This window comes from Ranitomeya imitator, chromosome 8, assembly GCF_032444005.1.
Source record: "Ranitomeya imitator isolate aRanImi1 chromosome 8, aRanImi1.pri, whole genome shotgun sequence".
Lineage (NCBI taxonomy): Eukaryota > Metazoa > Chordata > Amphibia > Anura > Dendrobatidae > Ranitomeya > Ranitomeya imitator.
Genome location: NC_091289.1, coordinates 149,968,194 through 149,984,428, shown reverse-complemented (window position 1 = coordinate 149,984,428; position 16,235 = coordinate 149,968,194). Strand labels below are relative to the sequence as shown.

At 43.8% G+C, this 16,235-nt stretch overlaps 1 pseudogene; it reads right to left on the bottom strand.

Annotated features, from left to right (window-relative positions):
* Positions 1-2,221: 2,221 nt before the first annotated feature.
* On the bottom strand, positions 2,222-15,546 carry LOC138648119 (uncharacterized; annotated as a pseudogene).
* Positions 15,547-16,235: the final 689 nt, after the last annotated feature.

Below are 16,235 nucleotides of genomic sequence, written 5' to 3'. Positions count from 1 at the left end.
CAATTTTATTTCCACTATTTAAAAACATTATATAACACAAACTCCACAAAACCTGCATCCAGCAGGTCCATATTAGGATTATTTATTATGATATAAAAACACCCTAGAAGATCCTACTGGACCCTATTTGTACCCTTCCTGACAGAGGAGGTTGGAACCCTAACTTGTTCACAACATGGTGCCCCTGCTCACCGTTGGCTCACCCTGGATGCGACCTAGCAATCCCTAGTTAGGTAATGTACACAACCCGTGAAGTAACCGATATCCAAAATAAGAAAGTAATAATGCCGCAGTGATCAGAAGGAAGCAAAAGGGTGTAGAACAAAATCAGTGGTCCCAAGGAGGATTTGTCCTTACAATAGATGGTGGATATTCAAATAACAACCTCAAGAGCCCAATCAAAACAAATCCAAAAACTAAAAAAAACAACAGTATACCCAGATGTATATTAAATATAAAAATTGTAGGGTAGAGGTCGGGAAAAAACCTGTACTAGCTCACCTTAAACTCTACCTAATAGATTGTCCCTACCTTGCTGCGGAGGTTGGCACCCTAAATGATACGCAAAGTGGCGCCCCCGCTCAATGTCAGCTTCCCCTCATTTATTCTTCACAATCACCCTTTTAACTTTCCAAAACTATATACAGAAAATAGGAGAAAATAACGGAAGTACGGTGTGTAAGGGGTTCAATAGAGTGCCATAGTCCTTACTGTCCATCCTAAATATCGGACAACAACAGGGAAAGTGTAACACATGGTAAATTCTTGTATTTATACATATGAACAAATGTACCACATCACAAAAACTGATTAACCTTCACAGTTAAGGGGCCACAAGACAGATATGATTAAATAAATACCCCTATAGCAACATGAGTAGACTCAGTGATTTACTTACAGATTACCACTATATCTGTTAGGGGTCGAGTTCCTGCCTCTGCACAGGGGGAATCTCGAACCATCTCCGCTGCGGTCTCCCATTCTTCTCCAGTCGCAGTGGAGCCTGCTCAGTGGAGACGTCGGTCCCAGCATCTGGCTCAGCCTGATACTGTGCGGATGGTTGCTGCTGCCTTTCCAGGCTCAGCCATTGTAGCGAGTACTGGTCAGCGGTGAGCAGACGTCTCTGGGACTAAGTCCTTCTTTTCCCCTTCTGGGGTAAGACCTCTCATTGGAGGTCGGGGGTCACATGCTCAGTTACTGTAGCAGCTCCCATTGGTCCTCTAGGAAGGTCCTGAAGTTGCTCAGGTACTGTAGCAGCTCCCATTGGTCCTCTATGAAGGTCCTGAAGTTGCTGCAGCTATAAAAGGTTCACATTGGCCACACGGCCATGCGCTAAAATCAGCTTATGTTATGAGCTTTAGCTACTCAGTGGTCTTGTCTGCTTGTGGTCAGGGTCCGGCTGAAATAAGCCACTAGAATACCGGCACCTCCGGTGAGGAGTTTGTATGGTGAATTCAGGGCTGGCGTAAAGCCATTAGAATTCCAGCTCCACCGGAGAGGAGGTGTTTGTGTGCTTGCTACTCCCTGACCACTGATTGCTTTTGCTCTGTTAGGCAGCTGTGTTCCCCTGTGACGCTAACAGGGCACAGCGGTTTCCCTTCTGTGCGACTCTGTGAAGTAACAGAGTTCGCTTCTACCGCCATATTGTGCCACCATTTGCTAGCAGCAGGTTGGTCTCCTGCACAGTGGACCCCGGGCTGCGAATGCATATATATCTAAATATACTCGGTGCTTTCCGCCAGCCCTAACAACATCTGCAGAAAAATTGCATTTTTTTAGTTGATAGTTTAAAAAATCTGCATCATGGTAGTTCTAACAAACACCTGAGCAGAATTTAAAATAATCACTAAGAATAAAATATATTGGGAATATATAGAAAGCAAAAGTAAAAAAAAACTCTATAACATTCTAAATTTTAAGAGAACTTGCTACAATGAATATCTAATAAAGAAATTGTATATATCACATATATTGTCAAAATAACTCCTTGCCTACAATTTGTTTTTTTAAGAATAGATGAAAGTGAATAAATTTACAGAAGCCACCGTGTTTTCCATTGACAGGTGTGATTGCATCGGCAAGCAGTGTTTTTTAAATTCAAATGATATATATAATAGTGGAATAGAAAGTAGCCTCCTGCCCACCATGGTTGCAGTTGTTGCTCAGTAGTTAAGTCACTGTAAAGTTCAGATTATAAAAAAAATCAATACATGTGGATTTCTCAAGCCACAAAAATCCTTTGATACTTTACAACCATGCTTGATTTTTCCTTGAATGCATCCCATGAGAGTAGCAAGCTGAAAATCTGAAAAAAAGGGGGAAATATTAGCTTGGATATCTTTTGCGAATTATTTCATCATGTCTTTTTTAGCATCACAAATATATAGATTGAAACATTACTTTTTACAAAGCAACTTTGAATATTAGTCTATACATTCCACGATCCAGATTTTAAGAAACTAAAAACGTATGTAATTATCTAGCAATTATTGATTAAGATGATCTAATATTATCGATTAACATATATACCAAGAGCATTTTGCATTGACACACTTATTTGTAAATTAGTTTAAAGGTAAGTATAGACGTCCATGCTTCATTTTCGCTCATACAATATTAGCGACTGACGGGTTTGTAGCATAGGCCAATTAGTCTTTTGTCAATGTGTACTGGAAATGTTACACCAAGTCCCTTAACCAAGTTCTGAATCATAAAGCAATTCTAAATGGCATCCTTGATGTCCACTTGTTCTTGGAAATCAATAAACACATGCCATGATGGAAAGAAAATTCAGTAAATCACTCTGCTACCTTTGAAGAAGCAATCCCATCGGGCCTGGATGAATAAACTAGAGAGCTTTTATTCAATTCAGAACTGGTAACAACTTTAATTCGGTGCTTCACAATGAAAATTTTGCTATAAAATAATATGAAGAATAAGCAATATCGATGTTGGCATACAGCTTTCGTGAGTGTAGTTGCTCTAAATTGATTATTTTATACTGTATATAGCACCATGCAAAACTTTTATTCAGGAGTGAAAAAAAATGCTGTAACGTAAGAATTCTATCTTTAAAAAAAATAGAAGCATTAGTTTAATTTTACATTTTTTTAATTAACAAAAAAGTGAACAATCAAAAAATAAATCTAAATTAAATCAATATTTGGTGTGATCGCCCTTTGCCTTCAAAACATTATCAATTCTTCTAGGTACACATATACATGGTTTGAAGGAACTTGATAGGGAGCTTGTTTCCAGGTTGTGGATGTAGGCTGGTTTGAATTCTTCTGTCATTTAATCTGAGGCAGACCCCATGATGTTGAGAGTAAGGCTCCGTTGGGCTATTTCATCACTTACAGGACTCCTTGTTCTTCTTTCCATGGAAGGTAGGTCTTAATGGCTGGCTGCTTTGGGTCCTTATACTGCTGCAGAAAATTGGAGCCAACCAGATGACTTTCTGATGCCATTGAATGATGGATAAATGTCTGTCTGTATTTCTCAGCATTCAGGACACCATGAATCCTGACCAAATTCCCAACTTTATTTGCTGAAATGCAGTCCCACATTTCCAAGAATGTTCCACTATTGTCCACTGTTGCCTGTAGACCCTCATTACTGTACTCTCCAGCCCTTCAGCAAACATTCTGTCCATGGAGCTTGAATAAAAAGACTGATCTGATTATTAAATATTGTGTACTTATATAATATATCTATAATTTTATGTGTTTTTTATTTTGTTCCTTGGGAATTATTTATATGCAAGTTATTTTCTTTTTTTCTTTCATTTCATCAACCCAATGTTGTCTGTGACCATGTGTGAGGAGACATGTGTGAGGAGAATGTGTCTTCTGGCGGGGTTTTTAAACTTTGTAGTTATTTTTTTAATTTAGGTGATAAATATGAGGTGTTCACCTCGAAAGGCGTCAACATCTATGAACATAACATGACGGGACTTTTTTTCACCTTGGTGGAGTTTCAATTTGGCACACCATCCTTTTAATGGAATTTCATTTTTATACATTTCAAATAAAATTTTATTTGTTTTAGGTGTGATGAATCTCTATTTTTTTTTTACTTTTTTGACCTGAGAAGTAAAGGAAAACATTGTGGATTTTGAGACTTCCTTATTAGTAGTATACTTTCAGGCATTAATTCTCTTTTATATAACTTGAGAGTATCAAAACATAAGAAATACCCCCAATACCCCCTATTTTACAAAACTACACCCATAAAGAATTAATCTGGGGGCTTAGCCAGAACATTTTAGCCCTACCGGTGTTTTTTCTAGTATTATAGTGCATTCTTAAAGGGCTTAAACAGTGACAGGGAGGACAGGCAACTCCATTTCTGTGTTGGAGCAAGTGGGATCAAAAAAGAGGCACAAAAATGGGAACTGAAAGCAGATTTGCACAATGAATACCTACCGTAATTTCAAGAAGTTACATTTCCTCAGCATATCTTTCTTTTGTCTCTGGACAATCCCTGTAAGTCTACCTCCAATTATAAAATAGTATAATATGGGGCACAGGAAATATTTCATTTATATATAGTGGGTGCAGTGGGTTTCTTTTTTAATTAAATTGCAAAAATTACTACATTTCTGTTTTTGTCACTCAAGATGAGGTGCAGAGTGCAGATTAATGAGAAAAAAAATTTTGGACAGTGACTGAATCTTCATTATTTGAGTTCTACATACCATTATTTTTTGGGTAAAAAATAAAACAACATAGAAATGCAATTGAAGTGCAGACTTTCTGGTTTAATTAAAGGGATTGAACAAAAATATCCTGTGGAATTATTAGGAATTACAACCATTTTTCCACACAGCCTCCTCATTTCAGGAGCTCAAAAGTATTGTCCTGTCAAGCACCATCCAATCAACCTTGTTGCATGTGTTTAAATCTGAGAAACGTATCGCCCTGTACACTTCAAAATTCATCCGGCTGCTTCTGTCTTCAATCACATCATCAGTAAACACTAGTGACCCAGTGCCATTGGTAACCATGCATGTCCATGCCATTTTACTGACTCCAGCATGTTTTACAGAAGATGTGGTGGTATTCTTTGTATCATGAACCTTTCTAAGTCTTCTCCATACTTCCTTCTTTCCAATATTCTGGTACAGGCAGTTCTTAGTTTCAGCTGTCCAAAGAATACTTTTCCAAGTTGGCTTCTTTAATTTTTGGGGGGGGAAAAGTCGAATCTGGCCTTTCCAGTTTTAAGGCTGATTAATGGTCAGCAGTACACCTTGTGGCGATCACTCTGTATTTGCTTTCATGATGTATTCTCATTATGGTAGACTTAAATACTGAAGCAACTACTTCCTGGAGATTGTTGTTTACTTGGTTGGATGTTGTGAAGGGTTTTTCTTCACCTTGAAAAAGATTCTGCGATCATCCACCACTGTTGTCTCCTGTGGATGTCCAGGCCTTTTTGAGTTTCCAAGCTCACCAGTGAGCTCTTTTTTGCAGAATGTACCAAACTGTTGATTTGGCCACTGGTTACATTTCTGCTATCTCTGTGATGGATTTCTTTTTTTTCAGCCTAATGATGGTCTTTTTCTCTTCTATTGAAGAGCTCTTTTGACTTCATAATACGGTTCACAGCAACAGTATCCAAATGCAAATGCAACACCTGGAATCAGCTCCAGACCTTTTACCTTCTTAATTGATGATGGGATGGATTAACAAGAGAATAGCCCATGCAGCCCATGCAGCTCTTTAGAGCTTTTGAGATATCTGTACAATTACTTTTGGTCCTGTTATAAAGAGGTGCATATTAAAGGGACTCTGTCACCTGAATTTGGCGGGACTGGTTTTGGGTCATATGGGCGGAGTTTTCGGGTGTTTGATTCACCCTTTCCTTACCCGCTGGCTGCATGCTGGCTGCAATATTGGATTAAAGTTCATTCTCTGTCCTCCATAGTACACGCCTGCGCAAAGCAATCTTGCCTTGTGCAGGCGTGTACTATGGAGGACAGAGAATGAACTTCAATCCAATATTGCAGCCAGCATGCAGCCAGCGGGTAAGGAAAGGGTGAATCAAAAACCCCAAAACTCCGCCCATATGACCCAAAACCAGTCCCGCCAAATTCAGGTGACAGGTTCCCTTTAAACAGCTGTAATTCCTGAGCCCTTACTCCAATAAGAATGTGAACACCCTCAAATTAAAACTGAGAGTCTCTTGAATAAGTTTTGGTAAACAGCTAAAATGCCCAAACTTGTTTCTTTTATTAATCTACTTGCATTGTATGTTTATTGTCGGAAAGTGGTCCACTCATGGTGGAAAAATAAAGTAATTTTAGGTAAGTGCATTAAAAAAAAACATTTTATACTGTAAAAGCTTCACTTTAAAGCATTTTACTTATTTAATACTTTTGTCTTACTAGATGCCTTATGATGTGGACCTGAAAAAGATCAAGTAATCTATAAACAGGTACTGAAATGCTGGGCCATGAACCATCACGAAAATGTAGATTTTCTGTGCACTCTTATGACCTCAAGCAATTCACTAAAAGGGTTATAATTCATTTATAGTTATAACTTGGCATTCAGTAACATTTATCTATAAATTATGTATCATTTCAAATATACGCGAAATACACCTGATATTACTTTTGACTGCAGGTAAAATTTCACCTTAGTTGCTTGCAGTCACTATAACTTATATCATCAAGAACAATAAGCAGCCTATAAATTATATGATATTTCGCTAAGTAGAATTGACATTTTGAGAGTCTGTGTTTCCTCTTTTGATTGAATTTATTTTAGAAAAATCAGTTGTTTTTAGATTTTGTTTGTATTTTTTTCAGCAGATTACCAACAATGTTCCAGGTAGTAAACAATATATGCAAAATTAACTTGATCTCATACAAGATATATCTACTGTACAAGGGCCCATTTGCACATCCGTGTTAACACTGATATACAGAAATCGTACTAGCGTCATCAGTGTTTTGGACCAGTGTGTCAGCATTTTTCCACAGATGGATAAATAAATCTTCTCCTATCCTTTTCAATGTAAGGTCACGTTCACATGTTCAGTATGTGATCAGTGTTGTACATCAGTATTTGTAAGCCAAAATCAGGAGTAGAACAATCAAATGAAAAGTATAGAAACACGTCACCACTTCTGCATTTTTCACTCACTGCTGGTTTTCACTTACAAATACTGATGTCAAATACTGAAAAAATATTGAATGTGTGAATGTGACCTTAAATACAGACTGCACACTGATGCCATCTGTGTGCTGCACATGTTTTTCACAGATCCATAGACTTGTATTGGCACTTTTTATTTGTGATACCTGAAAAACACAGACATGTTTCCGTGATTTTTGCATAGATGCACGGTTTGTGAAAAAACACTGCTAGGTGTCGAGTTCCCGCTTCTGCACAAGGGGAATCTCAAGCCATCTCCGCTGCAGTCTCCCATTCTTATCCAGCCGCAGTGGAGTCTGCTCAGCAGAGACGTCGGTCCCAGCGTCTTGCTCAGTCTCACTCTGTACAAAGAGTTACTGCTGCTTTTCCTGCTTCTGCCATTGAAGTCAGTGTTGGGCAGAGGCGAGCAGATGCTTTTGGGGCTAAGTCCTGCTTTTCTCTTTCTGAGCATGCCCAGGGGAAGATCTCCCATTGGAGATCGAGGGTCACATGTTCAGATACTGCAGCACATCCCATTGGTCCTCCAGGAAGGTCCTGAAAGGGCAAAACTTTGGTAGCAGCTTCCCATTGGTCCTTTATTGGAAGGTCCTGAACGTGCTGCAACTATATAAGCTGCGCATGACCGCACGGCCATGCGCTAGTGTACATTTGTAAATGTGTGTGTGTTGTGAGTGAAAGTCGCTCTTTAAATAACCCTCCCTATTGGATGACTGTTCGCGGAAGGTGTATGTTTGCTATCTAGCGCCCGACTTAGCCATCAGCACGTAAACACACAATACAGCGTCTTATTGCTATGACCGCCAGTGCGGCGCCTTGTGCTTTCACAGCGCTTTCCTGACCCAAGCCTGGGTGGTTAGTGGCGTTCGCCAGTGCGGCACTGCATGCACTCTCGTGCTTCTATTGCTGTCACTCTGACACCTCAGTAGCGGTGTCGAGCACATGAGGTCTATGTACTCAAATCCTGTGTCTTGTGATTGAGTTCTGAGATTCGTTGCTTGCGCTCTTGGTGCGGTACCACGGCCCTGTGACGTAACAGGGTTCACTTCCTTCACACAGGGTGAGGTTAGCCCATGTGTGTATTCACTTTGTACCGCCATATAGTCCGTCATTACTTGGCAGCAGGTTCCATCTCTGCACGGTGGACCCCGGGCTGCGAACGCACCATACTCTATCTGTCTTATTATTTGGTGCGTTCCGCTAGCCCTAACATTACACTAGCGCCAGGGTCTGGCTAGTAATGACTGACAAACAGCAATCCTTGCGGTATATCCAGCAGCTGGAGGGTAGGTTGGCGGCTCTCGAGAGCTCAACCTCAGCTGTGGATGTTACCGCAGTTGCTGTACAGGCTGCTAGTGTGGCTGCAGCAACCTTGTCCATTGCCACCCCTGTTCCGACATTATCTCGCCTCCCACTGCCAGAAACATTTTCTGGTGATAGCAAATTTTGTAGGGGATTCGTGAGTCAGTGCTCTATTCACCTCGAGCTCCTGGCTGCACGTTTTCCCACAGAGCGGGCTAAGGTGGGATTTATAGTGTCTCTCTTGTCGGACAGGGCGTTGGAATGGGCTACGCCGCTGTGGGAGCGTGGCGATCATGTGGTGCAGAGTGCTCCGCTGTTCCTGAGCACTCTGAAACAGGTCTTTTTAGGACCTCAAGTCACCCATGATACTGCGCTCCAACTGCTGGCATTAACTCAGGGTGAGTCCTTGGTCAGTCATTTTGCCGTCCAATTCCGCACTTTAGCTTCTGAGCTGGACTGGTCGGATAAAGCCCTTATCCCCATATTTTGGAGGGGCCTGGCTGATCACGTTAAGGACGCTCTGGCCACTAGGGAGATTCCTGTCACACTGTAGGAGTTAATAACTGTCTCCACTCGAATTGACCTCCGTTTTAACGAGTGGAGGTTAGAGCGAGCCCAGTGTAGGCAGAGGTTTCGGCTGGCTCCTACCTTCGCCAAACCTCTGGAATCTCCGGTCCTGGTTCCTGAGTCACATGAGGCCATGGAAGTGTCACAAGCGGGATCTAAGTCCCGGACCGCTTGTGCACTCAAGGTCTTTCATGTTTGCCAGCAGTCAGGACATCTAGCCACCAGATGTCCTCAGCGGTCGAGGAAACATCAGCGTCTAGTGGTAGTAGGTGGAGGTACACTAGACACGGCGACGTTTGCCTCTAAATTGTCCTTTAAGGGGACAATTATTATAGGCTCATTCTCCCACTCGGTAGAGCTCTGCGTGGATTCTGGGGCGGAGGGCAATTTTATGTCTTCTGCCTTCGCCCAACGTCACGCAATACCCCTGGTTATGCTAGCTCAACCAGTAACGGTACGAGTGGTGAATGGGTCGACACTGCCCTCACAGATAACACACCAGACCATCCCTTTTACTCTGTCCATGTCGCCATCTCATCAGGAGATTATATCTCTGCTCGTCATTCCTGAGGGAATTGATGAGGTCCTGTTGGGAATACCTTGGCTACGGTACCACTCTCCTCATATCGAGTGGTCCTCAGGCAGAATTCTGGGATGGGGCGAATCTTGTGGGGGTAGGTGTCAGAGGGAGTGCGTTCAGGTTGCTACTACAGAGGTACCCGCAGATCTATCCTCTCTCCCCAAGCAGTATTGGTCTTATGCAGACGTGTTCTCCAAAAAGGCGGCGGAGATCCTTCCGCCCCATCGCCCCTATGACTGTCCTATTGATCTCTTGCCTGGTGCTGAGCCTCCCCGGGGTCGAGTCTATCCGTTATCTCTCCCGGAGACGGAGGCAATGTCACAGTACATCCAGGAAAATCTGGCAAGAGGATTCATTAGGAAGTCAGTGTCACCTGCTGGGGCCGGGTTCTTCTTCGTGCAGAAGAAGAATGGGGAATTGCGTCCATGCATAGACTACAGGGGTCTTAACGCCATCACCGTTAAGAATAAGTATCCTTTGCCCTTGATATCTGAGCTCTTCGATAGGCTTCGGGGAGCAAGGGTATTTACTAAATTAGATCTGCGGGGTGCTTACAACCTGATTCGCATCCGTGAGGGGGACGAATGGAAGACGGCTTTTAACACCAGGGATGGGCACTATGAATATCTGGTGATGCCCTTCGGGCTCTGTAATGCCCCAGCCATTTTCCAAGACTTTGTGAACAACATCTTCCGGGATATGCTTTCCACCTCGGTCGTAGTCTATCTGGATGATGTTCTCATCTACTCTCCAGATATTGACTCCCACCGGAGAGATGTTTGCAAAGTCTTCGACCTCCTACGGGCAAACTCTCTCTATGCCAAGTTGGAGAAGTGTATGTTCGAGCAGGAGTCCTTACCTTTCCTAGGCTACATCATCTCTGCCCAGGGATTGGCTATGGATCCTGCCAAACTACAGGCTGTGATGGACTGGCAGGAACCCCATTCTCTTAAAGCGGTGCAGCGCTTTATGGGGTTCATTAATTATTATCGCCAGTTCATTCCGCACTTCTCAACTTTGGTAGCTCCCTTGGTTGCCGTCACCAAGAAAGGGGCAAATCCCAAATTGTGGTCTGAGGAGGTCTCCAAGGCCTTTAACTCCATAAAGTCACACTTCGCTAGCGCTCCCATCCTACATCGCCCCGATGTTGATAAGCCATTTATCATGGAGGTGGATGCCTCTTCTGTTGGTGCTGGAGCAGTCCTCTTCCAAAAGGATGCTCAAGGTCGGAAGCATCCTTGCTTCTTCTTTTCTAAGACCTTCTCACCAGCAGAGAGGAATTATTCCATCGGGGACAGGGAGTTGCTAGCCATGAAGTTGGCTTTCTCGGAGTGGAGACATCTCTTGGAGGGAGCACGTTTTCCCTTCCAAGTCTTCACAGACCATAAAAATTTGGTGTACCTGCAGACAGCCCAGCGGTTGAATTCTCGCCAGGCCAGATGGTCCTTATTCTTCTCCCGGTTTCATTTCACCCTCCATTTTCTTTCTGGGGAGAAGAACATTTGGGCCGACGCTCTCTCTCACTCCGTTGTGTCATCTGCGGAGGAGGAAGAGGAGCCTCAGCTTATTGTCCCCACCGAGAGCTTGAGAACTGTGGCCCTGGTTTCGCTAGAGTCTGTGCCTCCGGGCAATAATTTTGTACCATCCAGTTTGTGACCGGAGGTTCTCTCTTGGGCACACTCGTCCAGGGTGGGTGGACATTTTGGTTCCAAAAGGACATCTGAGTTACTGGCGAGGACATACTGGTGGCCGCATATGGCTCGTGATGTCGCAGAATATGTTCTGGCGTGTGTCTCTTGCACCAAGAACAAGTCCCCTCGGCAACGGCCAGCTGGTTTGCTTTACCCTCTGCCGGTGGCGGACAGTCCCTGGGAGATGGTCGGGATGGACTTTGTGGTGGGCTTACCCAAGTCTCGTAACTGCACCATTATCTGGGTGATCACCAACCATTTTTCCAAAATGGTGCACTTGGTGCCTCTTCCACGGCTACCTTCTGCACGGGCGTTGGCTGTCTTGTTCATCAAACATATCTTTCGCCTACACGGTATGCCAGACAAAATTGTTAGTGACCGGGGTCCCCAGTTTGCGTCTCGATTCTGGAGAGAGCTTTGTCGTCTACTCAGTATTGAGTTGAATCTCTCTTCGGCATATCATCCCGAGACGAATGGGTTGGTAGAGAGGGCCAACCAGACCTTGGTCACATATTTACGACATTTTGTTTCTGCCAGGCAGGATGACTGGGCATCCTTGCTACCGTGGGCAGAGTTTGCACTTAACAATGCTGTAGCCGACTCCACCGGTCAGACTCCATTCCTCCTAAATTATGGCCAGCATCCGCGTGTCCCTGTGCCCATGCCTGTGTCTTCTGCTGACTCCAGGGTGGCAGACTGGGCTGTGGAGGCACGGGACATTTGTGACCGCACTCAGGATGCCATTCGGGCCTCCAAGGAGAGAATGAGGTCCTCCGCCGATGCTCATTGGCGTCCCGCTCCGACCTTTGCTCCTGGCGACTTAGTGTGGCTCTCCGCCCGTAACATCAGACTGCATGTTGAGTCCACTAAGTTTGCACCTCGCTACTTGGGTCCCTTCAAGGTCCTTGAACAGGTTAACCCTGTGGTCTACCGTCTGGCCCTTCCTCCACGCTTGGGTATCACCGACACCTTTCATGTGTCCCTCTTGAAACCCGTATACATGTCCCGGTTTTCCGAGTCATCTGCCGGGACATCGGGTTCGTCTACGGACGATTACGAGGTGAACGCTATTTTGGGGTGCAAGGTGGTACGTGGCAAAAAGTTCTATCTGGTGGATTGGAAGGGTTATGGCCCAGAGGACAGGTCCTGGGAGCCTGTTGAAAACATTCGGGCCCCACAGCTCATTGCTGCCTTCAAGCGTAGCGAGGCCCAAGGAGGGGGGGTAATGTTAGGTGTCGAGTTCCCGCTTCTGCACAAGGGGAATCTCGAGCCATCTCCGCTGCTGTCTCCCATTCTTATCCAGCCGCAGTGGAGTCTGCTCAGCAGAGACGTCGGTCCCAGCGTCTTGCTCAGTCTCACTCTGTACAAAGAGTTACTGCTGCTTTTCCTGCTTCTGCCATTGAAGTCAGTGTTGGGCAGCGGCGAGCAGATGCTTTTGGGGCTAAGTCCTGCTTTTCTCTTTCTGAGCATGCCCAGGGGAAGATCTCCCATTGGAGATCGAGGGTCACATGCTCAGGTACTGCAGCACATCCCATTGGTCCTCCAGGAAGGTCCTGAAAGGGCAAAACTTTGGTAGCAGCTTCCCATTGGTCCTTTATTGGAAGGTCCTGAACGTGCTGCAACTATATAAGCTGCGCATGACCGCACGGCCATGCGCTAGTGTACATTTGTAAATGTGTGTGTGTTGTGAGTGAAAGTCGCTCTTTAAATAACCCTCCCTATTGGATGACTGTTTGCGGAAGGTGTATGTTTGCTATCTAGCGCCCGACTTAGCCATCAGCACGTAAACACACAATACAGCGTCTTATTGCTGTGACCACCAGTGCGGCGCCTTGTGCTTTCACAGCGCTTTCCTGACCCAAGCCTGGGTGGTTAGTGGCGTTCACCAGTGCGGCACTGCATGCACTCTCGTGCTTCTATTGCTGTCACTCTGACACCTCAGTAGCGGTGTCGAGCGCATGAGGTCTATGTACTCAAATCCTGTGTCTTGTGATTGAGTTCTGAGACTCGTTGCTTGCGCTCTTGGTGCGGTACCACGGCCCTGTGACGTAACAGGGTTCGCTTCCTTCACACAGGGTGAGGTTAGCCCATGTGTGTATTCACTTTGTACCGCCATATAGTCCGTCATTACTTGGCAGCAGGTTCCATCTCTGCACGGTGGACCCCGGGCTGCGAACGCACCATACTCTATCTGTCTTATTATTTGGTGCGTTCCGCTAGCCCTAACAAACACGAACATGTTAATTCCACCATAGACTATAATGAGCATGTGCTAGATCCATGAAAAACATGAATAGATCGAGTATGTGCAACATGGACTTCTGTATGAGGTCCAATACAGTACATAGTTGTGGGGAAAGCAAATACTTCAAAGACTCTTTCCCATCAAAGACCAAGTAATTTTCAAAGCAGGCTTTTTACTATAAAGAGATTAAACTGAACTTCTAAATAAGCCATAGTTATATGTGATTGGAGGGTAACTGTATAGATGGGTAAGGTGAAATTTGAGTTCTGGCGTGATCAGCCAACAAGATGTTGCTTATGGGGCTGCCTGACCATTAGCAGGTATCTTCAAGAGTGTTCTGATCAGTAGTTTGATTATGTTATTTCGCCTGCAGGAACATCAATATGTGAGAGTAACTTTTAATAATATACAGTATAAGATAATAAAGTGCTGCCTATAAAGAGGACAGATTCCCCAGCCAAGGAATAAGTGACCTTTTTGTTGATGGATGGAGATTTGTCTCTCTTTGCTAAAAACAAAAATATGACCTTAACTGCCCTTCAAGGTCCACTGCAAACCAGAAGACAACTGTATCCTAATGCTGGATGTTTTTTTAGGACAATTAAACGTTTATTAGCTGCTATTGACCTAAATGTCATCACAAGTCATTTATCCTTGTAAAATGACTAAAATAATCTTCAAGTGATCAGCTGACAATGGTCAGACTCAATGACTCAAACAGCCGAAGTAGCCTGACCAGAAATAGACAGTTTAATACAGTATGTGGTCAAAAATATATATATATATATACAGTACATACCAAAAGTTTGGACACACCTTCTCATTTAAAGATTTTTCTGTATTTTCATGACTATGAAAATTGGACATTCACACTGAAGGCATCAAAACTATGAATTAACACATATGGAATTATAAACTTGACAAAAAAGTGTGAAACAACTGAAATTATGTTTCATATTCTAGGTTCTTCAAAGTAGCCACCTTTTGCTTTGATGACTGCTTTGCACACTCTTGGCATTCTCTTGATGAGCTTCAAGACGTAGTCACCGGGAATGGTCTTCCAACAATCTTGAAGGAGTTCCCAGAGATGCTTAGCACTTGTTGGCCCTTTTGACTTCACTCTGCGGTCCAGCTCACCCCAAACCATCTCGATTGGGTTCAGGTGTGGTGACTGTGGAGGCCAGGTCATCTGGCGTAGTACCCCATTACTCTCCTTCTTGGTCAAATAGCCCTACACAGCCTGGAGGTGTGTTTGGGGTCATTGTCCTGTTGAAAAATAAATGATGGTCCAACTAAACGCAAACCGGATGGAATAGCATGCCATTGCAAGATGCTGTGGCAGCCATGCTGGTTCAGTACGCCTTCAATTTTGAATAAATCCCAAACAGTGTCACCAGCAAAGCACCCCCACACCATCACACCTCCTCCTCCATGCTTCACGGTGGGAGCCAGGCATGTAGAGTCCATCCGTTCACCTTTTCTGCGTCGCACAAAGACACGGTGGTTGGAACCAAAGATCTCACATTTGGACTCAGCAGACCAAAGCACAGATTTCCACTGGTCTAATGTGCATTCCTTGAGTTCTTTAGCCCAAACAAGTCTCTTCTGCTTGTTGCCTGTCCTTAGCAGTGGTTTCCTAACAGCTATTTTACCATGAAGGCCTGCTGCACAAAGTCTCCTCTTAACAGTTGTTGTAGAGATGTGGCTGCTGCTAGAACTCTGTGTGGCATAGACCTGGTCTCTAATCTGAGCTGCTGTTAACCTGCGATTTCTAAGGCTGGTGATTCAGATAAACTTATCCTCAGAAGCAGAGGTGACTCTTGGTCTTCCTTTCCTGGGGCAGTCCTCATGTGACCCAGATTCTTTGTAGCGCTTGATGGTTTTTGCAACTGCACTTGGGGACACTTTCAAAGTTTTCCCAATATTTTGTATTGACTGACCTTCATTTCTTAAAGTAATGATGGCCACTCCTTTTTCTTTACTTAACTGCTTTTTTCTTGCCATAATACAAATTCTAACAGTCTATTCAGTAGGACCATCAGCTGTGTATTCACCAGACTTCTGCACAACACAACTGATGGTCCCAACCCCATTTTTAAGGCAAGAAATCCCACTTATTAAACCTGACATGGCACACCTGTGAAGTGAAAACCATTCCCAGTGACTACCTCTTGAAGCTCATCAAGAGAATGCCAAGAGTGTGCAAAGCAGTCATCAAAGCAAAAGGTGGCTGCTTTGAAGAACCTAGAATATAAGACATATTTTCAGTTGTTTCACACTTTTTTGTTAAGTATATAATTCCACATGTGTTAATTCTTAGTTTTGATGCCTTCAGTGTTAATGTACAATTTTCATAGTCATGAAAACACAGAAAAAAATGTAAATGAGAGGGTGTGTCCATATATATATACTGCTAAAAAAATAAAGGGGGCACTTAAACAACAGAATATAACTCCAAGTAGATCAAACTTCTGTGGAATCAAACTGTCCACTTAGAAGGCAACACTGATTGACAATCAATTTCAAATGCTGTTGTGTAAAGGGAATAGACGACAGATGGAAATTATTGGCAATTATCAAGACACACTCAATAAAGGAGTGGTTCTGCAGGTGGGGAAGGTTTGCTGTGTCTGTCAGCGTAGTGTTCAGAGGCTGGAGGCACTACCAGGAAACAGGCCAGTACACCAAGAGAC